Source organism: Manis pentadactyla, chromosome 4, assembly GCF_030020395.1.
Source record: "Manis pentadactyla isolate mManPen7 chromosome 4, mManPen7.hap1, whole genome shotgun sequence".
Taxonomy (NCBI): Eukaryota; Metazoa; Chordata; class Mammalia; order Pholidota; family Manidae; genus Manis; species Manis pentadactyla.
The window spans coordinates 148,060,595-148,087,634 of record NC_080022.1 but is presented as its reverse complement, the minus strand read 5'-3'; the positions used below and the strand labels follow the sequence as shown (position 1 = coordinate 148,087,634).

Sequence of the window (27,040 nt, the reverse complement as noted above, 5' to 3'; positions counted from 1 at the left end):
CTGTCCTGTAGTTCCTTATCTTGGATTCTTGTATCAACTCTGTTGTTTTGGCTGCTACCCCCATTACCCTACTCATGTTTTCCTGAGATCACAAGTAAACTCTTACCAAACCCCATGTTCTGATTTCAGCCTCCATCTTTATCTCTGTCTAGCATTTGGCACTGTTGAACTGTTCTTTTTTTTCCCTAGTAACTCTGTTCATTTGGCTACTCTGTGTCTTCTGAGTTTCTCAAGTATCCTTTTATTACTTTTTCTCATTCTCTTTGGCTATCCCATAAATGTTAAGATGCTTCAAGGCATCTCAGGGCCTTGGGTACCTTTTCACTCTACCCTACCCCCTTCCTTCAAGGATCTCAAGTATATCCATAAATTCAGCTATCTTTAGTGTATCTTACCAGCCCAGTTGTCTCTCCCAACGTTCAGATCTTTTTTTCCAACTTGACAAATTTTGACAAACTTTGTCCAATTTGACAGACCGACCAGGGCATCCAAAAGGCATTATAAATTTAGCACATATAGTTGACAGTGACAGAAGAAAGGGCTTCTTTGTGTGACCCCCTGCCAGTCGGGGTGGGTGCCTAGGGGCCCTCTGTGGCCTGGGCCCCCTTCCCATGACCAGCTTCCTGCTGATGAACATGCTGTTTGTATTGTTTTAGAAAACTTTTGTGGATAAAAGCAATGCATGTTTGTGTCATGAAAAAAAAATTAAACATGTATAACAATTCATTATCTACCCAGTATCTCTTACCTGCTTATATTGCTGTGTGTTTGAACTCTTAATTATATGTACCAAATCTTCTTGTTTGTTCTTTTTATGCCTCACATCCTCTAAATGAGCTTTATCTGTGGTTGCTAAACCCTTTTGATTATACTGGAGTATTGTTTGATGTGTGGTTTTTCTTAAGTCCCATTTTTTTGCCTTAATTTACCAGAGGTCAAAAATTAGACGTTTTGTTTAACCAGCCCAGTAGCTTAAAATTTTGTGTGTGATACCTTTTCAGCAGGGCCTGCACTCTTCAAAGACTGCAGCCTAGTGTTCTCCCGGGTCTGGTGCACCAGAGATGTCACATTTTATTTACTTTGTCTTCGGGAATTTGAGTTTCTAACTGCTGGTTCATGCTGTTATCACATGTTGACTGGGCTTTTGCTATTCCACCATAGGTCTTTCTCTGCTCCTCTTTTCCACACTGTTGCCAAAGTTATCTTTCTAAAGGCCAAATCTAATCTTTTCATTCTCAGGTTTTCAGAGTGCCATGAGTTCCCCATTCCTCACTTAGCCTGATAAGTAAAGTCCTTCACAGTTCGACCTGATCCCTCTTGTTAACTGTTTCTTGTCCTAGGTCTGCTCCCTGTCCTTTCCCAATCACTGCTCTCCTCTTCAGCCTCATGAAATCTTCATTTTTCCAGTCTCTGCTTATACGATGTCTTTTTAGGTCTCTGTGTCTTCACCTAGTGGCCTCGTCCTCTGACTGGCAAAGTCCCTATCCCCTAGGAGACTTAGTTTATCTGTTAAACCTTCCCTGACTTCCTCAGGTAGAGTTAGTCTTCCTTACTTGGACTTCCATAGCACTGACTCTTCCGCTAGACTGCTGAGTTCCTTGACTGACTCTGGTCCCTGACCTAGAGCCTAGCACAATCAGACAGTGGCTGAAGTGGGTCAAACCATTAGTCTGAACATCTTTATTAGTCTTGGCAGTAATAAAGTTTTTGACAGAATTAGAAAATTCATAAGCTCTTTGTTAGATGGCAGGTTTTGGGTTCCTATTTGATGAAGTTGAGCCCGTGGTGCTCTAGTGTATGTTACCTGAAGCTGTCAGGTAACTGTTCAAAGTTAATTTGAAGATTTATAGAGCTAGCTGAAACCTAGTTCTACAATACCACCTAACATTTTTATAGTACTTTACAACTTTCCTTTGTATCTGCTTATTTGATACCTATAATATTCTGTGTGGGGTAGTCATTATTATCCCTATTTTATTGGTGATTATAAAGCTACTTCTGACATTGAAACATATAATCAGTCCAGACTCAGAGAGTATGTTTACACTGCATTGAGCAACTGGTTTGTCTCTTTGTAGTTAAGTATTACTCTTTGGGTTCTACAGAAATGATGCCTTTTGTTATAATAAGCAAGTGCTGAAGACTTGCCTTTCACAAGACCACTTTATCATCAAGGTCGAAGGAGGAGGTACCCAGGGCCTGCCTGACCAGTGGATGACAAGGCCTTGTGTAGTAAGAGACGTTGATTGAAATTAATGTTGTGTCCACTCCAATCTCTCAAGTTTTTCTGTTGTACTTCAAATATCTAGAATTTGTTAGAACTTCCTGCAGTAGTGGAGGGTCAAACCAGTTTGGTGAGTGAAGGGAGTCAGCACAAAATGGAGTAAGCTGAGTGTTAACAGAAAAGATTTCACAGTATTTCTGGTAAGTGATTATAGGGTAAATCACAACTTTTGGAGTTTTAACACACTGTTTTTGGTATTATGTGTAATTTGATTATAGAAAAGTAAACCATAAAAAGGGTTAGGAAATAATCTATCTGTCTTAGATACTGGCATGTGGCATCCAATTTTGATCCCCTCATGCTTAAGAGAGGATAAAAATGATTGAAAATTAACAAGTCCTATCACTATTAAAAAAAAAGGTACTATTTTATCTTAGAGAAGAAAAGCTAAGGGATGGCTTGATTATCATCTTCAGGTATGAGAACAGTTTTTGCCAGGGGGATTTTGATTAGTTGTTCTTCGTGTACTTCAAAGACTTAAAAGAGGAAATGGGTTTAAATTGAAGAAGGAGTAATTTTAATAATATAAGAAAGTTTCTGATCATCAGATGGGAAATATTTGAATTATTGCTAAAATAGTGTTGAATTTTGACTGTTTCAATTATCTGTTACTGTGGAGCAAACCACCTAAAAACTTCAAGTGGCTTCAAATGACAACTGTTTTATTGTTCATGATTCTGTGAGTTAGTAATTCGGGTAAGAGGGACATACTGCTTTGCTCCATGTGATGTTGATTGAACTGGAGGAGCCAACATGGCTTCACTCACATATCTGGGACCTTGGTGCTTGCGTTGGCTGGGATAGCTTGGTTTCTTCCATGAGGTCCTACTCTCTCTTGGTTTCTCATCATTCATTACTCAAGCTTGGGCCCCTTCTACGTGGTGATTGGCTTCCAAAGGGGCTATGACAGACCTTCCAAGATTCTCTTAAAGCCTAGGCATGAGAGTCATATATCATCACTTTTGCCCCATTCTTTAGTTAAAATAAGCCACAGCTGTAGCCCACATCCAAAGGAAGGGGGCATGGACTCCACCTCTTGAAGGGTAGAATATCAAAGTCACACTGCAAAGGGGCATACAATATGGTTACCATTATTGCAACCAATTTTAGAAACAGTTTACCACACTGACTTTAGAGATTTTCCTAATGAGAGAATAATTAATAACTATTTATTGAGTGAGTAGTGTGGGAATATGATTTTACAAAGTTGGCTGCATATCAGTCATGTGGGATCTTTCTACAAGCATAGACTTCTTAGGTGCCAGACACGTGAATCAGTATCTCCTGGAGGTGTTGGCACATAAGAGACACTCTGTGTCCTTTCTCTCAGGTAACAGTAAGATGAGGATGGGGTGGGGGAGGCACAAGACAGATCCAGTAGGTTTAATATATAAGGCACAGTGGTAGGTGTACCTTAAGGTGGTGGTTTCCTCTTGCTTCCAGGATTTGGCTGAACCCTCTGCGTGGCATGCTCACCCTCCAGGCTGCCTAGTGTAAGTTTTATCTCAGCACATCATCAAGTGAGTGTTTATTTGATGTCTCACTTATTTTTTCTCATAGTTTCCAGCACATTTTCCTTCATAGCATTTTTTAGTTTACAATTAAATATTTGTATGATTATTTGACTGGTGTATAACACAAATAATTTGTCTGCCTTGCTTTTCAGTATCTAACATTAGTGCCTCCTCAAAAGGCACCGAGTCAGCATTTGTTGAATGAATAAGTGGTTGATTGAGTGCACGAGTGAATGCAGTGATATTTGAATTCAATTTTAAAGCGTGATTTGTATTTCGGACAGGTAGAGTAAATGAATGGGTAGTTCACAGTTCTGAAGTAGAAAGTGTGAATAGTATTGCTCATATAATTTCAGAAGATTGGAGGAACTGCTTTGGGAAAAGATGATGGATGATATGGTATGGTAACTCTGAGGTATGGATGTTTAGCAGATATTTAGAAATGAGGTACTAAGACTGAAGAGTAAGATTGATTCCAGATATTTACATTTGGAGTTACCCTATGAAGACCTTGGAATCTACCTATTCATTCAGCAGATTCTTAGTGAGCACCCACTGTGTGCCAGACACCACATTATAGAAGAGGTAGCTAAAGTCTGACTGGTAAGGAGCTAGCCTGGTGAAAAGACCTGTGGAGAAGTTCCAGGAAGGAGAGGAACGACAAGTGTTTAGGCCTTGGGGTAATAAATAATTTATTATTTTGAGGAACTGAAAAGAGACCACTAAGGGATTAGAGTGAGGTCAATGGATGTGGAGAGCAGCGTGAGGTAAATAGGAGAGGTAAGAAGGGCCCACCTCACATTGGGCCTTTGCAGGCCATTACAGGAAGTCCAAGCTTTACAAAAAAGCATGGTGGAAAACCATTGAAGGTTTCAAAAGCAAGAGAGTAACAAGCAGAGTATATTTCTTTAAATAAAAGATCACCCTGAGCACTGTGTGGAGAACAGAGTGGCAGACAGAGGACCAGTAAGGAGGTGATTGCTCCAGTTCTTGAGAGAGAGAATGGCATATAGGGCAGGGTATGGCTGTGTACATAGAACGGGATATTTGTATCATCTATCTGAAAAGTAGAACCAACAGAATTCGGTACAGAAGGAAAGAAGGAATGGTGAGTACAGAGCCCTAGGGGATATTTAGGGGCAAAAGGAGGAGCCACGGAAGGACACAGAGAAAGACTGGTTTTTGAAGTTGATGGAGAGTCAAGTTACCACACTTTCAGTGGGAGCCACAGGGGAGAAGGAGCCTGTATAGACTGAGAGAAAAATGTGGGTAGGTCATCTGTATGTGGGGCTGTAGGGAGATTTTCTTCTTAGGAAAAAACCATGCATTTAGCCATCTGAAGATCACTAGTAACCCTGGAGAAAGGGCTTTCAGTAAAGTGGAATGGAGTTAATGAACAAATCTAACACACAAAAGTTAAGCAGCCCCTACTGTTGTGGGAAAATTGGGAATTGGAGAGAAAGGGAGACTGAGCAGAGAGCTCACTTTACACAGACTTGCTCAGAGAAGCATGTGTGTGGAGGGAGATTTTTAAAGACTGTAATAGATCACAATAGTATTTGCCAATAGTATCAATGGTAAATAGTATTTACCAAGCATCTGCTCTCTGCCAGTCACTGTGCTAGGAGCTACACCAAGTCTGTACTATTCATCTTCGTCTTGGAACAGTTTCCCTAATAGTGTGGTAACCTCCAAAATGAATTTCCAAATTCTAAGGTTATGTAAGACCTTCCTTTGGATATGGGGAGGAAATATTAGAACTTCCTCTATATTTTTACCTTATCCCTTGAAATTTCTTTTTAGTGTTATGTTTCGGGTAGAACATAGTGTATTTTGTATAGTAGGACTTGCCTAATTTGCTGTTAGATGTAGATACATTGCTGGACTTTACTGGTCTAGTGAATACAGGGGAATTTTTGAGATGGAGAGAAAAGAAGAGGCTGAAAGAAGGAAGGGAAATCATCATGCTAAGTAGGCTGCACATTGTTTTAAATCTCTTAGGAGCCCTGTGAAGTTACTGTCCTCATTTTACAGACAAACTGAGTACTGGAGAATTTAACTTGGCCCAAGTCACACAGCTAGTTAAGTGATAGCACTGGAATTTGAGACTGGGTCTGTTTCACTTGAAAGCCTTATCACTTCACTTATTCTTCCCCCTGTTTATCTGCTTAATGTCTTTTTTCATATTTCTACATTTAATTCGCAAGGGATTCTGTAAAGGGCATGTCAGAATACCCATTTTGTAGTTGAGGAATCTGAGGCAAAGATGAAATGACCAGTACATGGTCACCTGTCTGATATATGGCACTAGCTGGGTGCGTGGTTCCAGGGGACTCGTGGTTCCTGCGTTCTTTCTACATCGCCTCTCCAAGTAAGTAACTGGAACTCAGCCGAATTGCTTTGGTAAAGATGAGGACGAATCTAGTTGTCCTACAAAGGAGTGGAAGAGGGGAGAGGGGTTGGAAGATTACTTAGACAAAGTAAAAAATGGTAATAGTTTCCAGTTTTTTGAACTCTTACTCTTCGTTATTAAGGTTTTGCATTAATTGCCTCATTTAGGTACTCCATTTTACAGATGAGGAAAATGAAGTGTAGGGAGTTAAGTATCTTGCCTGAAGACTATGAGTTCTGACTTCAGACCCCATGTTCCAAACCCTGCACAGCACTGCTCTTTGGAAAGTTGTTACGGAGACATCAACTAGAGATTAATAAAATATATCTGAGCCCAGTGATGGCTTGGTCCCAGTTGTATCAATTTGTTGTGATCCTGTAAATAAAGTCCCTTGATGTTTCTGTAATACTTGCTAGCTCAGGTGTGGAGAGGTTAAGGAGGGGAGGGGAAAAAAGTGGAAAATTAGAGAGTTCAAAAGATCAAAGGAGGGCCTCCGTACAGGAATGACAGATTGCAATGGATTGTTTTGTTAAGGAAAGTTAGTTTGAAATTCATTTTTACAGTAAATGCTTATTGTGGTTCTGTTTGATGCAAGGTATATTGGGATATAAAAGAAAGAATGGAAAGGATGGATAAGATAGGATCTTTGGCCTCTAGGAGGTTATAGAGGTAGATAAAGTGCTTCACCATGGTGTGTGACTAACAGGTATGGGGCAGGTAGAAAGTGGAGCAGAAGTATGGGAAAGTATTCTACAAATTGGCTTGTATATTGAGGGTGGCAGTAGGTAAGGCTAGCTTGGTGGGTGCCACCTAGCCTCTCAGTAAGACTAGGTTTGGTTCTTCGGTCACAAAATGTATTTTGTTTTGTATGTGGAAATAATCAGTTTTTGGGAGACATTATTGTATTTAGACTTGAGTGACTGCTCAGAATGGAATGCCAATTTATTATTTTAATGATTCCTTTCCTATTAACAGGATTCTGGATTTTGCTAGGATATTGATTTTCAGTATCAACAGATCTGAGGAATGAAATTTATCATCAAGCTTGTTTATAGAATAATACCATAGAATAATTTGTGGGAGAAAGAATACATTTACAAAAAAGTTAAGATTATTGATAGCTTGCTGTATGCTAGGTATTGTCCTAAGTGCTTTGCAAACAGTAGGACATTTAATTTTCCCAGTGGTCCTGCAAAGTAGGCCCAGTTGGCCTTAATTTACAAATGAGGAAACCAAGGCTCTGTCCAGGCTTGTAAGAGGCGGAACAGAAATTGGAACCAGGTCCCTCAGACTCTGAGGGCCCATACCCCTAAAGGCTTCTATATGCTGCTCCCATGTAAGCTTCGTGAAAGGACCTTATCCTGCTGCAGAGGCGGTGATGTGTTCCTCTTTTGCGTCCCCTAGCCTCCAGTATTTCTCTGCCTTGGGTGATTCTGGACTCAAAATGGCCTCCTCTGTATTTCTAGATTTTCCCAAGTTTGTTGACCATACTTTGACGTGGTCACACTCATTGTTTAAATATATTAATAACATCATCCAAGCCTTTGTCCTGCTTTCTTCTTGCTTTTGGTTTGGAAAACACTGTATCTCTTCGGAAAGGACTTTACATATCTGTACACACTGATTTTGTGTTGATTTTACTGTCTGAATTTTTGAGTAAAGTTAGGAGATTCCCCTGGCTTTAACTTTTCACTCTCTCCTTCCACTTCCTTTTACACTGAGTTTAAATTCTGAGTCTTGATTCTGGAATACTCACTCTGGCTATAATTCAGCTACCCAATTTAGCCACAGCTCTCTGGATTGCTAGTTGTTATTACCATCCCTCCCTTCATGCCCAACTAGTCTCAAATCAAACCCAGTTAGTGTATGTCTCAAACCCATACCTGTATGTCCTTGATTTTTTTCCTACTTGGGTGTTCCTTTTCTGTTGTGTTTTTGGCTGGGAATGTCATTCTTCCTGTGAAGCCTCGTTCCTGTGATCCCTCACTGGAGGTAATCACTTCTTCCTTTGGATCTCATAATAGAGAACTCTCCTTTATGTCTCCATTTATGGCACAATATACTTTCTGCTATATATTTCATTTGTTTGTGTATATGCTTTATCTCTCCTTGTAGGCCATAACCTCGGTGGTCAGATTTGTCTGGTTGACCTTCGCATCTCCTCTTTTGTCTAGTTCAGTTCCCTGCACATAGTAGGCATTCAGCATTTGTTGGATGAATGAACAAATAAGCAGAATTTTGGATTTAAGTTTCTTCTCATTGGCTTAGATTTTTTCCCTCTTCTTTGCTTTTTCTTCTTCCTTTTTCTGCCCTTTCCTATTAAACTCCCTGTTTTATCCTTGTACTGACTCAACAAACTTGTCTTCACCACTCCCTTTCCTTACCCAGATTTTGCCTCATTCTTTCCTCATAAGCAGTCACTGTGTGGGAGAGCCACATGCTGCTGATCAGATTTTCTCTATCCTTTTGTGGCTCTATTCTCTCCAGGAATCATATTACCAGCATGGGAACTGAGTTGTGATTACACTAAGATCTTAATAAAAAGACAAACTGTAAAGAATAGTCCTTACTGTTTGTTAGTATATTGCTTTCAAGTGGGAAACTTTCTGATCCGCATTTCAAGGAAATGGGAAAAAGATCCTTGGGTACTTGAGAGGTAGACCAAGGCATATATTCACATGTGTGGACTGTGTGATATTAGAGGCATCTTATTTGACCAAGGAAGTAATGCAGGAAGCCACAGAATCTTCCTGTAACTGTTAGTGTTGAATCCTAGAATTTTTTTCTACAGCTGGAAGAAACATTAGTGATTAGTGTAGTTCAACCCTCCTGTTTTCCAGATGAGAAAACAGACCCAAAGAAACTAAATGACGTGGCCACAAAAACTAAGATGCTCGTTGCCTGATGTTTACTCCCAACACTGAGTGTGCCTGGGGGAGCCACTAACTCCTTGAAAGCACTGGAAGTTTTCACTTGCAGTGGAGGCTTCTGGTCTCTAAAACTGGAAGCTTTTGCAGAGCTGAAAAGTAGGCTCAGGTTGGTAGCTGGTTGGGCTGGAGGCCATGTTCACAGAAGGGCTCCCTAACTGTTGAGATCATTTGGGGTGCTTTTGTTTTGGGAATCTTCTTAGAGGGGACCCTGGCTTACAGAAATCTCCTACATTTGAAAAGGGACCAAAGGTTAATAATAAAACTGTTCCCAATTTTTCTTGCTCTTTTCCCAGTCCTCACTCACATTCCAAGTTTTGTTTCAGGCTTAATTTTCTTATCTCAGCACTATTTGTGTTAAATTTCTATTGCTTACTCTAGATCAGATGTCAGCATGAAGCAAGGGAAATACAGGAAGTGTCTTAAAGGTTCATGATTGTTTTTTGGTGCTTTTTAGGGGGATCTTTTTATCCAACTGGCAGAATAATGTATTTCATTGTCCCTGAAGTACTGTTCAGTTTACCAGTTGTCAGCAGATACGAAGTTACCTTTTTGTGGCTAGGGAGCAGCAGTGTAAAGAGATCTGACAGCTCAGAACAGGAAGTTAAGTGAAAACAGGATGTGCTGGTCTTTACAGTATCTTTGTATGTCTGTGTTTTGAAACTTGGTGTGGTTAAAAGGTCAGGACTTCTAATATTTGAGCATGGCTGAAGAAGTCTCTGTTTCTCATTTGAAAAGGAGCTGAGGCCCCTAGTCCTTTACCACCTTTGCCCTTATACAGGTACACATCTTGATTCTTGGTTTCAGATCATTCTTCCTGGTGCCTGCCTGATGGTTTTTCCTAGTTTATATTGCATCCATATGTTTTATAAAACAAATCGCCTGCTGATCTGTTACTTTTGTTAGATGAGAGATTGAAGCTGCGCTTGGCTATCTACTTTTTTAATAACAGTAGGGAATCTTAGCCTGTAATTCACCATCCTCTTAAACTCCAGGTCCCTTTTGTTGGATTCCAGGATTTCTAGCATACTTTTTGAGTGTTTGCTGAGTGTGGTCTTACAAATTACCCCCGGGCCTTTTTAGTGTTTGAATTGAAAATTTCCTTGAGTGTTGGACAGGCTGGATCTAATGCTAACTGATGAACTGTTTTACCTCTAGGCAAATTTCTGGCGAAAAGATTAAGTCATATGTTTGGGGGTCACTGTGGTGGTAAACAATTTTAGGAACCCATTTTCTGAATACCCCTCTCATTCCTCATTGCTTCCCACTATGAAATCTGCTCTGTTATGTTCATTAGGGTGCTGGATTGCCTACAGAATAACTACTTGTGGGGAGTAGTCTTGGGATCTTTGTGGATTATTATAGCTGCTTGAGTTAATTTCAGAACAGGTGCGTTCTGATGGTCTCAAACCATAAACCAATGAATGTGGGGCAGGTGAAGTTCTAGATAATGATTTTGTGCATTCCGAATCCCTGCCACATTACAGAGGCTATCTTTCTGCTTTGTAATTCCAGGAGCAAATAGGTTCTCAATATCGATGAGAACAGCATTGCTTCCTGAGATATTAGCACAGGTGTCTTTTTTCCTTAATCTGACAAGGTGTGGTGAGTATAAACCAGTTTGAATTTTGTTGTGGGATGTGTTGACAGAGTAAAACTGGACAGAGTAAAAAAGCACAGGAGCTCCTCACAAGGAGAGAATACAATGAGAATACAAGTTTTCTTTGTGGTACTACCTGAACTAGAAATCTCCATTTCTGTTTCTTGAGATAGATATTGGGAGTGTCATATCCTGGCAGGAGCAGAAAACATTTCAGAAAGTCAGCATAATTTTCAGATTGAGATCAAACATCAAACCAAGTCAAAGGTCTGTGGGAGGAAGGGAGGAGGTGGTTAGTCTGAATTCATCCTGGGTTTATCACAAAATCCCATCTGATTTCAGTACAGTACAAGCAGTTATGGAGCACCAGGTTGGAGCCAGGGGGATATGTGTTCAGTTCTCTGAATTTGGTGGACAAGAGTAGTTGAGGAGCCAGAGGAGAAAATCTAAACTGGCTGGACTGTGGGAAAAATGCCAAACTCTTTAGCAGTGGGGTATAATTGGGAAGAAATGTAACAGCCTAGGGCTGTATCCCAAGAATAAACCACCTCTGACCGCCTCTGAGAGTTTTTCAGGAATTATAAAATTAAGAGCTGGTGGGAGGGGCCTGGAGTCATTTAGTTCTTGGAGGATCTTGGAAAGCTAGGTTGAGCCTGATGAAAAGTATCTGGGTGTCTAAAAAAAAGTAGGTAGGTGATAGGGCAGATAAATGTCACTTTAAAGAATTTTCTTTGAAATATTTATAGCAAACTTACTGAGCATCTATTATGTGGAGAAAATGCTTGACATGCATTATTTTAATTCTTTCAATTCTTTCAGTGTAACTGGTTCTATTGTTTTTGAGGAAATTAAGGTTTAAAGGATTAAATAATGCCAGGAGTCCTTGTTCTTTCTACAGAACAGTACATTTGGCTATATAACTTCTATGCACTCAGCTTTGGAAGGGTAAACTACATAATTTTGATACTAGTCAAAACTGTCCTAAAGCCCAGCCTTTTCCTAGGGCATAGGAGTGCCAGAAGCCCTCTCACCTAGTGCCTGGCTTTGTGAATGTTTTTTATCCTGGTTACCCATTAGTCAAATCGCTGTGATAATATCTCATGAAAGCAGCTTCTTCAGTCAGAAGGTCCAGAAAAGCTGCTCTGGTAAGTCCTGTTTCCCACACAAGAGTACGAGGGGGCTCAGAGTCTCTTTATTCTTCAGCAAGAATAAAGCTTATCAGTTTTCTCATCAGTTTTGATGGAAAAAGGATCCTATGGTAATTAAACTGCAGGTCCATTTATTCTGTTTTCAGCATTGTTAGAAGACTTTACTCTGAACTGCTTTCATTTCTGATTGACTTGCCCTTTGCGGCAAAATGCCTGGGCTGAAATTAAACATGTAGCTTTCTCGGCTGCAGTGTTCAATCTGTCATCTCTCCTAAACACCACACTAAGAAGCAGCCATGTAATTGGTCAGACCCCGAGAGTGGTATTTTGGCGCAGCTCCATTGGTTAGAATTACTTTTCCCTGAACTTCAGAACAGATGCTGAGGTCCCTCTGCAGGTATTTGTCACAGACTAGTTGAAACCAGGGAGTTTCCAAGAATATTTATAACTCGTGATTATTTTGTGTGTTTTTCAGTTGTTTACACCAGTTACTTCAGGAAAAGAGCTCATTTATTACTAGTAGAAAGTGAAACCTCCTGCCTTTCCCCCTTATTCATATTGTCATTTTAGCACTTCATGCTCCAAGACCCTCCTCTGCTGTTCTAGTTTTATGTCCTATCACTATTCTCCTTTCCCATTTCTTTGGCCATGCATGTCAGCCAACAGGCAAAGCTCTGCTTAGACTTGGGTGTGTCTTGGTAGAGTCTCCTGGATTTCTAGCATTTCTTTCCTCTGTTATTTTACTTCTCATTTGTTGTTTTCATTTTTATTTGTATCCTTTGCAGTTCTCAGTGCAGCACTATTTCAAGCCAAAGCTTCTGTGCCTTTTTATGCAGGGAAGGGATGGAGTGATGACCTTGTTCATTGTAGAGGCTCTCTCCCTTTCTGGCTTTCTAACGCTGTAATAATGGACAATTTTAACATTTTTCTGTTACTTTTAGAAGGCCAGTCTGTTACCATTTTTGTTTTTCAAGTCATTAGACCCTTAAAAAATTATCTTCAGCATGTGTGAGGTTGACATGTTACTTACTGTTAGGCCTTTCCTTAAAGGTACTGCTGTGACTATATGGGTTTAAAACCCTTAATTTGCTGATCTCCCTGGAATCACGATTGTGGAAATTCAAGCATGAATTCCTGTTCCTTTTTTTAAAGGTTTGTTGCTGTTATCATCAGTAATACTTCAACAACTACCTGGTTATCACGTTTACCTGGCACTAAGGCTGGGAATAAAGCTGTAAAGTAGACTCGCTCTTGTTATCTGTTTCACTTTCTACTCTAAACATGGGAGAAGAATACTTTAAAAAGAATTAAACAAATTGTTGGCCAGCTGATTACATACAGTGCTGCTAGAAAGCTCATCCCCTCAGAATGTCACCACCATCAGGGACCTTGCCTGATTTGTTCCTCTTGGAATCCCCAGTGCTAGAAGAAGGCTTGGCAGAGAGCAGTGCTAAATAGATAATCAGAATGAATGAATTAAAGTTATCGGGAGGAGTACAAGATACTATGAGACAGCCTGGGTCAGAAAAGGTTTCCCTGAGGAAATAAGTGCCTCACAAGGAGGTCTAGATTGAGAGAAGAGCTTGAGGGCGGGCGGTTCCTGATGCTAGAGTAAGTTTGGCCTTTGAGAAACTGAAAGAATAGTAGGGTTGCTGGAGCTAAGAGCAAGGTGAGGACCCTGAGCACCAGGGATTTGCTTTCACTATCATTCAGTGGTTACCAGTGGAAACACAATAAGGAGGGTAATAGAGCCTTTGTAGTTGAGACAACTAGTAAAATACTTCCTCTCAGCTGGAACAAAGGTGGGCAAGAATAGAAAGTGAAACACATCTTATGTATTAATAAGGGCTTTATCTTTAAAAAGTTGGGGGTCTTTCTGTAGCACCAGTACTGAGAAGATGTAGTAAGTAGGAAATGCACATGACTTACTGGATGTATACATCAAAATGATGGATTCCAGGGATGGTTTTTCTGTCTACTCTTCCTTTTACAAGGCCCTCAAGTGTTGAAAGGTTTGGCTTGGCGGGTAGGTGCCTCTTTCTGGAGTCCTTAAGTGTGAAGTACTTCGCCCTGCTGGCGCCTTAGGTGGTTTCCATGGCCTTTCCCACAGTTGGCTCACGCATCTTGGTCTCCCAGCCACAGGCCCTGAATTACTAGTGCTGAAGGGAGGTCGTGTGGATGGTGAAAGCAGCCCCCACAAACTAACCAAAGAACTTGGACTATGACCCTAGTCAAGTTACCCAACCCTCAGGGCCCAGCCTCTTCATTTACAAAATGAGCACTTTAATTCTGCAGGATGACTGTATTAAATGAGAGAACAGATGCAAACCAACAACTCACGTGCCACATGTTAGGTATTCTGTAGTGTTTTTACTTTTCCTTAAAAAAGTAAGATTTTCTAGGATCATTTGAGAAGGGACTTCTGGACCCCTAAGTCTGAGTAACCCTCATTTTTCTCCTTGTCTGTGGCCTGAAATAATAGCACAGGATATTGTCTCTTTTACCTATGGCTTTGATCCTTTATATTAAAGTATGACTTGGTAACTGGAGGAGAGAAGAGATGGGGCCCTAGTGTCTTTGGAGTCTTTGATATCTTTCTGTGAATAGAGTAGAGGCTCTGGGAGCTGGTTTGGGAGAGGCAAGCATGTGATCCTCTTCAGCCCCATGCCTTATAATACCTACCATTTACGAGAAGTACAGTGCTGTCTGCTCTTTATGTAAGGTAAAAAGGCTGTGTGAAGGTATGCTCCCTCTTTATACTGAGCGCCTCCTCTGGGTCCAGCCTGTGAGGTGTAGGTAAGTTTATTCCTGTTAAGCTGAAGCCCAGAGAGGACATTTTCTCGAGGTCATTCATTTATTCAGTGTTAGAGCCAGGATTTAAGGTCATGTCTGACTGAGTCTAAAACCAAAGTAAAACATATTTGGGAATTTTTTTTTGACTGCTCTGTTTTTTAAAAATTTAGTCCTAAAGTAAAATTCTTCTGTAGGAAATATGCATTATCCTTACCCACATTCAGAAGACTGCCTTGGAGGATGGAAAATGTCTATTACGATTGAAAGCCTTTGGAAATGTTTTCCCCCACTTTGTTCCAGCCTTGTGATATATCCCCTTGTTTATGTCCAGCCCGTACACCACTTCAGCAGGGCTGTTGATCTAATTCAGGCCTTGGGTTCTAAAGTTCCACAATATACTTATCTCCTCTGTTAATCCAATGTTCTGAATTCTTTATTCTAAAGTAAATATATGAGAAATAATACAGAGAACATGCTTCATGGTCCCAGACCCACCAAGTGAGACCCATTGTAATATGGTTTACTCTGCAGGTTACAAATGCAACAGTTGTCCTATTTTATACTCACTGTGCTGTCACCAGCAATTTAAATCTTACCCAGTCTGGGTGGATACCTCAAGCTGGTGTACTAGAAAATTCCAATCGTGACTTTAACATTCTGTTTAAAATTGAACAGTAAATGAAGATTTCAAGTTTCTTTTCAGTCTTTTTTTTCTTTTTTCCCAGGGGTGTAGATTTAATTCTTAATTGTTGAAAATTTGTTTACTGAGTAGAATATAATTCTAATAGAAAAGTCTTTTTTTTATTTTGAGGAACATTGTGTTTACGAGGTTCCCCCCTTCACCAAATCCCCCCCACAACCCCCATTACAATCACTGTCCATCAGCGTAGTAAGATGTTGTAGAATCACTACTTGTGTTCTCTGTATTGCACAGCCCTCCCGGTGCCTCGCCCCACATTATACATGCTAATCATAATGCCCCCTTTCTTCTTCCCTGCCCTTATCCTTCCCATCCCACCCATCCTTCCCAGTCCCTTTCCCTTTGGTAACTGTTAGTCCATTCTTGGGTTCTGTGAGTCTGCTGCTGTTTTGTTCCTTCCGTTTTTTCTTTGTTCTTATACTCCACATATGAGTGAAATCATTTGGTACTTGTCTTTCTCTGCTTGGCTTATTTCACTGTGCATAGTATCCTCTAGCTCCATCCATGTTGTTGCAAATGGTAGGATTTGTTTTCTTCTTGTGGCTGAATAATATTCCATTGTGTATATGTACCACCTCTTCTTTATCCATTCATCTACTGATGGACACTTAGGTTGCTTTCATATCTTGGCTATTGTAAATAGGGCTGCGGTAAACATAAGGGTGCATCTGCCTTTTTCAAACTGGGCTGCTGCATTCTTAGGGTAAATTCCTAGAAGTGGGATTCCTGGGTCAAGTGGTATTTCTATTTTGCGCATTTTGAGGAACCTGCATACTGCTTTCCACAATGGTTGAACTATTTTACATTCCCACCAGCAGTGTAGGAGGGTTCCCCTTTCTCCACAACCTCGCTAACATTTGTTGTTTGTCTTTTGTATGGTGGCGATCCTTACTGGTGTGAGGTGATATCTCATTGTGGTTTTAAGTTGCATTTCTCTGATGACTAGCAATGTGGAGCATCTTTTCATGTGTCTGTTGGCCATCTGAATTTCTTCTTTGGAGAACTGTCTGTTCAGCTCCTCTGCCCATTCTTTAATTGGATTATTTACTTTTTATTTGTTGAGGTGTGTGAGCTCTTTATATATTTTAGATGTCAACCCTTTATCGGATCTGTCATTTATGAATATATTCTCCCATACTGTAGGATGCCTTTTTGTTCTATTGATGGTGTCCTTTGCTGTACAGAAGCTTTTCAGCTTGATATAGACCCACTTGTTCATTTTTGCTTTTGTTTTCCTTGCCTGGGGAGATATGCTCATGAAGAAGTCGCTAATGTTTATGTCCAAGAGATTTTTGCCTATGTTTTTTTCTAAGACTTTTATGGTTTCATGGCTTACATTCAGGTCTTTGATCCATTTCGAATTTACTTTTGTGTATGGTTTTAGACAATGATCCAGTTTCATTCTCTTGCATGTAGCTGTCCAGTTTTCCCAACACCAGCTGTAGATGAGGCTGTCATTTCCCCATCGTATGTCCATGGCTCTTTTATCATATATTAATTGACCATATATGTTTGTGTTAATGTCTGGAGTCTCTATTCTGTTCCACTGGTCTGTGGCTCTATTCTTGTGCCAGTACCAAATTGTCTTGATTACTGTGGTTTTTGTAGTAGAGCTTGAAGTTAGGAAGTGAGATCCCCCCCAACTTATTCTTCTTTCTCAGGATCGCTTTGGCTATTTGGGGTCTTTGGTGTTTCCATATGAATTTTTGAACTATTTGTTCCAGTTTGTTGAAGAATGCTATGGTAATTTGATAGGGATTGCATTGAATCTGTATATTGCTTTGGGCAGGATAGCCATTTTGACAATATTAATTCTTCCTAGCCAAGAGCATGGGATGAATTTCCATTTGTTAGTGTCCTCTTTAATTTCTCTTAAGAGTATCTTATAGTTTTCAGAGTATATGGGTCTTTCACTTCCTTGGTTAGGTTTATTCCTAGGTATTTTATTCTTTTTGATGCAGCTGTGATTGGAATTGTTTTCCTGATTTCTCTTTCTATTAGTTCATTGTTAGTGTATAGGAAACCCACATATTGCTGTGTATTAATTTTGTATCCTGCAACTTTGCTGAATTCCGATATTAGTTCTAGTAGTTTGGGCATGGAGTCTTTAGGGTTTTTTTTTGTACAATATCATGTCATCTGCAAATAGTGACCATTTGACTTCTTACCAATCTGGATTCCTTGTATTTCTTTGTTTTGTCTAATTGCTGTGGTTAGGACCTCCAGTACTATGTTTAATAACAGTCGGGAGAGTGGGCATCCCTGTCTTGTTCCCAATCTTAGAGGAAAAGCTTTCAGCTTCTCGCTGTTCAGTATGATGTTGGCTGTGGGTTTATCATATATGGCCTTTATTATGTTGAGGTACTTGCCCTCTATACCCATTTTGTAGAGAGTTTTTATCATGAATGGATGTTAAATTTTGTCAAATGCTTTTTCAGCGTCTATGGAGATGATCATGTGATTTTTGTCCTTTTTGTTTATGTGGTGGATGATGTTGATGGATTTTCAAATGTTGTACCATTCTTGCATCCCTGAGATGAATTCCACTTGGTTATGGTGTATGATCCTCTTGATGTATTTTTGAATTTGGTTTGCTAATATTTTGTTGGGTATTTTTTGCATCTACATTCATCAGGGATATTGGTCTATAATTTTCTTTTTTGGTGGGTTCTTTGCCTGGTTTTGGTATTAGGGTGAAGCTGGCTTCATAGAATGAGTTTGGGAGTATTCCCTCCTCTTCTATTTTTTGGAAAACTTTAAGGAGAATGGGTATTATGTCTTCTCTGTATGTCTGATAAAATTCTGTGGTAAATCCATCTGGTCCAGGGGTTTTGCTCTTGGGTAGTGTTTTGATTACCGCTTCAGTTTCGTTGCTGGTGATTGGTCTGTTTAGATTTTCTGTTTCTTCCTTGGTCAGTCTTGGAAGGTTGTATTTTTCTAGGAAGTTGTCCATTTCTTCTAAGTTTTGCAGCTTGTTAGCATATAGGTTTTCATAGTATTCTCTAATAATTCTTTGTATTTCTGTGGGGTCCGTCGTGATTTTTCCTTTCTCGTTTCTGATTCTGTTGATGTGTGTTGATTCTCTTTTTCTCTTAATAAGTCTGGCTAGAGGCTTATCTATTCTGGTTTATTTTCTCAAAAAACCAGCTCTTTGTTTCATTGATTTTCTTCTATTGTTTTATTCTTCTCAATTTTATTTATTTCTTTTCTGATCTTTATTATGTCCCTCCTACTGACTTTAGGCCTCATTTGTTCCTCTTTTTCCAATTTCGATAATTGTGACTTTAGACTATTCATTTGGGATTGTTCTTCCTTCTTTAAATAGGCTTGGATTGCTATATACTTTCCTTTTAAAACTGCTTTCGCTGTATGCCACGGAAGTTGGGGCTTTGTGTTGTTGTCATTTGTCTCCATATATTGCTTGATCTCTATTTTAATTTGGTCATTGATCCATTGATTATTTAGGAGCATGTTGTTAAGCCTCCATGTGTTTGTGAGCCTTTTTGTTTTCTTTGTACAATTTATTTCTAGTTTTGTACCTTTATGGTCTGAAACATTGGTTGGTAGGATTTCAGTCTTTTGGAGTTTACTGAGGCTCTTTTTGAGGCCTAGTATGTGGTCTATTCTGGAGAATGTTCCATGTGTACTTGAGAAGAATGTGTATCCTGCTGCTTTTGGATGTAGAGTTCTATAGATGTCTATTAGGTCCATCTGTTCTAGTGTGTTGTTCAGTGCCTCTGTGTCCTTACGTATTTTCTGTCTGGTGGATCTGTCCTTTGGAGTGAGTGGTGTGTTGAAGTCTCCCAAAATGAATGCATTGCATTCTATTTCCTCCTTTAATTCTGTTAGTATTTGTTTCACATATGTTGGTGCTCTTGTATTGGGTGCATATATATTTATAATGGTTATATCCTCTTGTTGGACTGAGCCCTTTATCATTATGTAATGTCCTTTATCTCTTGTTACTTTCTTTGTTTTGAAGTCTGTTTTGTCTGATACTAGTACTGCAACACCTGCTTTTTTCTCCTTGTTGTTTGCATGAAATATCTTTTTCCATCCCTTGACTTTTAGTCTGTGCATGTCTTTAGGTTTGAGGTGAGTCTCTTGTAAACAGCATATAGGTAGGTCTTGCTTTTTTATCTATTCTATTACTCTGTCTTTTGATTGGTGCATTCAGTACATTTACATATTAAAAGATATGTACTTATTGCCATTGCAGGTTTTAAGTTTGTGGTTACCAAAGGTTCAAGGTTAGCTTCTTTACTATCTTACTGTCTAACTTAACTCACTTATTGAGCTATTTTAAACACTGTCTGATGATTCTTTATTTCTCTCCCTTCTTACTGCTTTTCTTCCATTCTTTATATGTTAGGTGTTTTATTTTGTGTTCTTTTGTGTTTCCTTTGACTGTTTTTGTGGGTAGTTGATTTTATTTTTTGCCTTTAGTTAGTATTTGGTTGGTCTGCTTTCTTTTCTGTGATTTTATTTTCTCTGGTGATGTCTATTTAGCCTTAGGAGTGCTTCCATCTAGCGCAGTCCCTCTAAAATACCCTGTAGAGGTGGTTTGTGGGAGGCAAATTCCCCCCACGTTTGCTTGTCTGGGAATTGTTTAATCCCTCCTTCATATTTAAATGATAATTGTGCTGGATACAGTATTCTTGGTTCAAGGCCCTCTTGTTTCATTGCATTAAATATATCATGCCATTCTTTCTGGCTTGTAAGATTTCTGTTGAGAAGTCTGATGATAGGCTGATGGGTTTTCCTTTGTAGGTGACCTTTTTTCTCTCTCTGGCTACCTTTAATACTCTGTCCTTGTCCTTGATCTTTCCCATTTTAATTATTATGTGTCTTGGTGTTGTCCTCCTTGGGTCCCTTGTGTTGGGAATTCTGTGTGCTTCCGTTGTCTGAGCGAATTTTCCTCCCCCAGTTTGGGGAAGTTTTCAGCAATTATTTCTTCAAAGACACTTTCTATCCCTTTTTCTCTCTCTTCTTCTTCTGGTACCCCTATAATGTGGATATTGTTCCGTTTGGATTTGTCACACAGTTCTTTTAATATTCTTTCATTCCTGGAGATCCTTTTATCTCTCTCTGCGTCAGCTTCTGTGCGTTCCTGTTCTCTGATTTCTATTCCATTAACGGCCTCTTGCACCTCATCCATTCTGCTTTTAAGTCCTTCCAGAGATTGTTTTATTTCTGTATTCTCCCTCCCAACTTTATCTGTTAGCTCTTGCATTTTTCTCTGCAGCTCCATCAGCATGGTTATGACCTTTATTTTGAATTCTTTTTCAGGAAGATTGGTTAAATCTGTCTCCCCAGGTTCCCTCTCAGGGGATGTCTGAGTTATTCTGGTCTGTATCAAATTCTTCTGCCTTTTCATGGCGATAGAGGTAGTCATGGGCAGTTGGCCCATGTGTGTGTTAGCTGGAAGAACAAAGTTAATTCCCGCTTGCTCATCACCTTCCTCTCCTGCGAGAACGATGAACCCTAGCAGCTTGTGTTGGGCAGGGTCTCTGAGACTGGCCCTGGCAGCTGCGGGGTGGATGCTCTGCCCGGCTGCTGTGGGCGTAGCCGCTTTCAGGCTACTGCCCAGCTATGGCGGGCCACACCCGAGGGGGAACGGGCGGGAGGCTGTTTATTGCCGTGAGGGGTCTCAGAGCTGCGCTGCTGCCCAGGGGGTTAGGGCGCCTGGAGTTCTCCGGGATTCCCAGCTGCTGGGCTAAGTGTCCCGGCACACTTCTGTCCAACTGTGAGGCTCCTGTCCCTTTAAGACTTTTAGTCTTATTTTTAAAAGTAAGTAGCCTTCCAAGTTGAGAGATGATTTTAAATTTCAGGTGAGTTCTCAGGATAAGGATTGATTCTTTATTGTGCGGATGATGTGATGAGCTGTGTCAGAGCCTCAACCAAAACCTAGTCCCTTGGGTGGTAGGAAACTCAAGCTTTGGGTGACCCAGAGAGAGAGAGAATGAGAGAGAATGTTAGTTTTCTAGCCAATAGTCACTATTAAATATCTAGGCTCTAGCCATTTTAGAATTTGTAATTTGTAGTTTAGTGATAGTTTATTTTAATGTGCTGTTTATGCAGTATTCACTGTAAAGGTTAGATACTTTATTATTTTTCATCCCTGCAGTATCTTCCAACAAGAGAGGTTATTCTTTTTACAAAAGTGAGGGAACAGACTCAAAAAGCTTGAGTAACCTTTCCAAGGTTAACTACCCTTTGTTTTTGATAAAGGACTTTTTCATAGTCACTTTATGCCACTATAAATATTGATAAAATGCTCTGGGCCCTAAAGAGAGATAACTGATACTTGCCTCGTCGGCCGTATTGATAAAATACTGAATGTTCCTCTGACCTCAGTTTGTACATTCTACCAACTATTTGGGTGCCTGCCGCGATGTGGCCCTGTGCTAGATGATGCGGATAAGAAAGAGGAAGACTGCTGAGGTTTCTGCCCTTGGAGTTTACAGTCTACCATAGATAGATGGTAGATAGACTGTAAACAAACATGATTACAGATCCGGTAGTTCTCAGGAAGGAAACCAAAAGAGCCCTGAGAGAGGGTGTGTGACAGAGGATGAGGACTCTACATAGGTGGTCCTCAAGTGGAGACATGAAGGTTGAGCAGGAGCCGTAGCTGCGGGGAGAGCAAGTGCAGAGACCCCAAGGCAGGAAGGACTTGAACAACTGAAAGGTCCCCATGTCGTGAAGCTTAGTGAGCGGTGAGAAAAGTAGCACGATAAGAATTGCGGAAGTGGGCAGGAGCTGGTGGCATATGCAGGATCTTGTTGAAATTTTATTCTGAAGCACAGCGGGAATCCATTAAAGAGCCCCAAGTGTATGGGGAGTAGAGGAGGGAAGTGGATGGTGGGTGTGGAGAAAGAACCAGAGAGGCAAGAACTGAACCTGGGAAACTAGTTAGGAGGCTGTTCTTTTGTCCAGGAAGCTGGAAAATACAGTCAAGCAAGTAAGCAAATAATATCAGCCAGTACTAAGTGTTACCCATGAGATTAGCAAGTGACATTTAAACTGAGGGGTGAATGACAAGGAGACAAGCATGTGATGTTCTGGGAGAACAGACCAGGCAGAAGGAACAAACAGCAAATTCAGAGGGCCTGTGTAGGGAAATACAATAGATGAGGGATGGCAGTTTAGACCACAGGCCAGGGAGATAGGAATTTATGAATGGTATTTAAAACCACTTGCCTGGGGACTCCTGGGGAAGAGAGGGTAGGGCTGCAGAGGGCACTGAAGACAGCCTAGGCACTCCCAACATTTAAGACCAAAGGGAGGGGGAAGAAGCAGCAAAGAGGCTTTGAGGTAGGAGGAAACCAAGGGTACAGAGTTCTGCAAGCTAAGAGATGATTAGAGTAGAGAAGAGAGTGTTACAGGGAGGAAGGGAGGGCCGCTTGGATCCAGCACTGCTGGGAGGTTGAGTAAGATGAAGGTAGAGAAGTGTCACTTGAATCTGGCTATTTGATTACCTTGAAAAGAAGAAATTAGGTGGAGTGTTTCTAATTCCTATGAAATTAGGAAATTAGGTGGGTCAGGCTAGACCAGAGAAGGTCGAAGAGCGAATTAGATTTTGAGGAAGTGGAGTCAAATATTTGGAGAAATTTTAATGCACAGGAGACCAGAGAAAAGGCCACTATTGAGGAGGAGCGGAGGTGGGATCAAAATGGTATTTTGGGTTATTTCTTTTTAAAAACTACAAGTAGTCTATAAATTTAGATGCTTTTTAAAAGCTTATATAAACTTAATTAAAATTTAACTAGAGAAATACATAAGTTGTAAGAGTATGGTTTAATGAAGTTTCATAAAGTAAACTGACCTGTATAATCAGCACGTTTGATAATTATGAAACATTACCAGAATCCCTCTTTTGCCCCCTTCCATTTACAGTCCTATGCAAGGATAACCACTATCCTGATTTCTAACACCATCAATTAGTTTCCCTGTGTTTAAATGGAATCACTTAGCATATATTTATTTGTGCCTATCTTCTTCCACTCAATATTATACTTACAAGATTCATCTATACTCTTGAATATACTGTAATTTATTTATTTATTCTGCTGTTGATGGACGTTTGGATAGTTTCCAGCTTAGGGCTATTACAATAGTGCTGCTTTGAGCATTCCTGGATACATCTTTTGGTGAATGTATCTCTGTTGGGTTCCTGGAAGCGGAGTTGCAAAGCCATGGTGTGTGTGTATTTTCAAAGTACCCATTTACAGTTCTGCCAGCAATGTTCTAGTTGCTTTATATCCTTGGCAACACTTGCTAGTATCTGTCTTTTCCATTTTTAGCCATTCCAGTGGGTGTTGGGTGGTAATACATTGTGGTCGTAATTTGTACTTCCCTTATGACAAGGAGGAGTTTTTAAAATCTGGGAAATACTGGAGCAAGCCTGTGTCCTGATAGCTCCAGAAAAGATAGAAAGCAAAGAGGGGATTGGGCATCTGGATAGATAGACTGATTTCTTTTTGATAGAATCAGAACACTTCCCTTGTAGCCTACAGAGCATAGGCTTCAGCGTCTAAGCCACCTAGGTTCAAATTCTGGCTTTGCTGTCCTCTAAGCTGTGACTTTTAGCAAGTTACTTAACTTGTCTAAACCTTTGTTTTCTCACTTGAAAATGGGAAGAACTAATCTGCCCTCCCAGAATTGTTGTGAGGATCACATGAAATAATACTAGGTAGTACCTTGCTCATTACTTGGCAGATAAGAATATGGAGAAAGACTGCTTTCTTCTTTACTTCTCAAAATATGAAATTACTTATCAATTAATTCAGAGGTACAGCCAAGTCATATTAATATGCTTTTCATAGCATTTCCTTTCATAGGTATTGCGATTCTACTATGCTTTTTAAGGATAATATGGCATTTTATTTAATTAATTTAAAGAATATATGGCAAAAGAATAAAAGCCTTGTCTGCTGACTTTGGTGAACCTGTTCTGTTAGACTGAGCAGGTGTAAGGTATTTTAACACTGGAGACTCTTTCTCTCACAGAATGAAGCAAAGCCCATTCTGTGTTAATGATACATAGCATGAAATATTTTTCTTTATGCACTTAACAGCATCAAATGCTTTTAACAATTCCAGGAATATGGTAGTGTCAGTAGGCACACCACTCTCAGTAAATTGGAGATGATTTTGTAAGACCTGCCATCTAGCCGTTTTCTGATTTGCCATGTCAGAGAGGTCCTTTTTGAAGATTGGGGGCATTTTAATTGGGTATTTTTGAAGGGTTTTTCTGAATTCTCATATAATGGGTTCACCGTAAATATTTTAATTCCAAGATGTTGCTGTCTTTGCATCTGTTGTAAAGCCTATTGTTGCTGAATTACCTTGGCACACAGAGAAGTTATTAAAATCAGAACAGATTGGATGAGAACTTTGGGGACTTGACTTTATTGCCTTAGATTTTGGTGGTTAGCAAGGTGGTTAGCAAGGCGTTGCATTGCAGACCAGCACTAATTTTACTAGGATAATGACTTTCTGACCCTTCTACTCCATGGGTCCTTTCTGATCCCTCTCCCCTCCGTAGAAAGCCCAGACAATCCCCGATGCACTTAAGATTATTTGCCTTGGGAACAAGGGAAGAAGTGGTTGTTTTAAAATACTTAGGATTACAGGATTTAATAGCGGGGAATCACATTATCTCCCTCTCTTGCCTCTATGACTGTACTCGGCCTATTTGGGATAGGCCATTTATCTTACCCTGTTATTAACACTGTAATTTTCCTGGTCAGTAGGGCTCAGTCTCCCAAGAAATACCAGCATACTTGTCAAGCTGACAAAGTTCCATGTGCTAGTCAGCCATTCTCGCCTCATTCGCAGGGCTCTTCCACAGGGGATAGTAAATTTTCTTGTTCACCCAGCCCTACATTTCTGGTCTTTCTTTCTGCTAAGCAAAGTGGAAGAGGAAAGCCTAGCAGGTTTCAAACGAACTCAGTGGGAGAGCAGTTAGAGACTGTATTTGAGGGTTAAATTGCCAAGCCCATCTTTTCTGAAGAGGGTTAGGGAACTGGGCAAGGAGGTTTGCAGATCAAAGAGGGAAGTATTTGAAAAGTTGTCAGTATAGGGAGAAATCTTTATGTACCCAACAGTTGGTTCTGTTTTTGGTCCTTTTGTAGCATTATCAGATGTCACATATGTGTATCTGATCAGGACTGAGGGATGGAAAAATATTCCCAAGGGAAAAGTGTTTCGCTTGTATGGCAATGTTAAAATTACAAAATCTTTCCTTTCACTCCCTGAATTAACCTGAATATATGTTGTTTTTTAGGCTTATTTAGGGCCTTCCAGTTTGGCTGACTAAGTTAGAAAATGTGTCTTTTTGGTATTTTAATATATGGCAAAAGAATAAAAGCCTAGTCTGCTGACTTTGGTGAACCTGTTCTGTTAGACTGAGCAGGTGTAAGGTATTTTAACACTGGAGACTCTTTCTCTCTGGCCCTTTCCATAATAACTGCTTCCCTACATGGACATACTCTATAAGTCCATTCTCCACCTAAACATGGGCCTACAAAATAAGGGTGTGGTAAATACCAAGTCTTCTCATACAGCCAACGCCTTCTAAGAGTGGCCAAATACAGGAGCAGGCAGATGGCTTTTTTTTTCCAGAGCTGTTAAGAGGAAGCAGTTAAGATTAGAACCAAAAAAAAAAAAAAAAGATTAGAACCAAAGTCGAGAGAATGAAAACAATGCTGAGAAAGATGGGTTCTCTCGACTTCCTGCCTACGGGTTAGTTAGATGGCCAGGTTGAGCTGTGCCTTACTGGGCCCGAAGTCCCCTGGGGGCAAGGACCTTGTTAAAGTCACTTTTGGTAACACCAGCACCCTGGACAAAGCTGGGGCTTTTTAAGTGCTTGTTAAAGCAAGTGGATTTAAACAATGCACAGCTAGCCGGCTTTCCAGTTTTTTCCTCCTGATTGTGCCTTACCAAGTGGGCCTATTATGTGGCAAAATAATTTTAGGAAAAAATAGGAATTTTTCTTAGGAAAAAAATGGCAGCATGTGGAGGAAAGGTTTGATTTTTTTGTGCAGTTATATGCACATCTCTTCTTTCCTCTTTATTTCATTCTCTCACCTTTCTCTGCTAACACTATGAACTTATCTTTGGTTACATCTGTCTTCACTCTGCCCCACTCTGGTGAAAGAAATGATCTTTCCTGCCAGGAGTAGAGTCCACCCCCAAATCTGATCATTTGGTCACTTTTCTTTCTACCCCTTGCCCGAGTGCCATCATTTATTGCCAGCATCCCTTCGTCCATAATGTCTTAGTCTTTGGGGATTTCCTTTGCAGTCTGTGAATGCGTGTACATTTCTTAGTGACCCGATCCTCTCCAGTTACTGCCATCTCTCCTCCCTTTGGTCAGATGTTTCTTGGAAGAATAATTTATCTTAGAGTCTGGCAAATCCTCACTTCTCATTTACTTTGCAGCTAGTGGTGTCAGTCAGCAGCTCAGGCAAAGAGCACACTAACATTTTCCGAAAACTAGGTGCATTGGGCATTTTGCATTCCTCCTGTTCTGTTCTCTGGACCATCTGACAGCATTGATCATTTCCTCTTGAAGCTCAAAATACTCTTCCATTTCTCCCACCTCTGAGCTTTCCTCCTTCCTCTGTTTTGCTGGTGGGTTTTCCTCTGCTTGCCCTTTATGTCCAGTGCTCACAG

At 40.2% G+C, this 27,040-nt stretch overlaps 1 protein-coding gene across 8 annotated transcripts in view; it reads left to right on the top strand.

The window, feature by feature from the left end:
* The window catches only part of RFFL (ring finger and FYVE like domain containing E3 ubiquitin protein ligase), an 85,585-nt gene that overhangs the window by 37,118 nt on the left and 21,427 nt on the right, over positions 1 to 27,040 (top strand). The window contains exon 1 of one of the 8 annotated variants that reach the window (XM_057501168.1): positions 3,755 to 3,804. The exons of 6 other annotated variants lie outside the window; for them this stretch is intronic. The gene's annotated coding sequence lies outside the window, so the exon portion shown is untranslated. Of the gene's footprint in view, positions 1 to 3,754; positions 3,805 to 11,737; positions 11,863 to 27,040 lie in introns of those variants that run through there. One more of the 8 variants, XM_057501169.1, reaches the window with a different exon arrangement.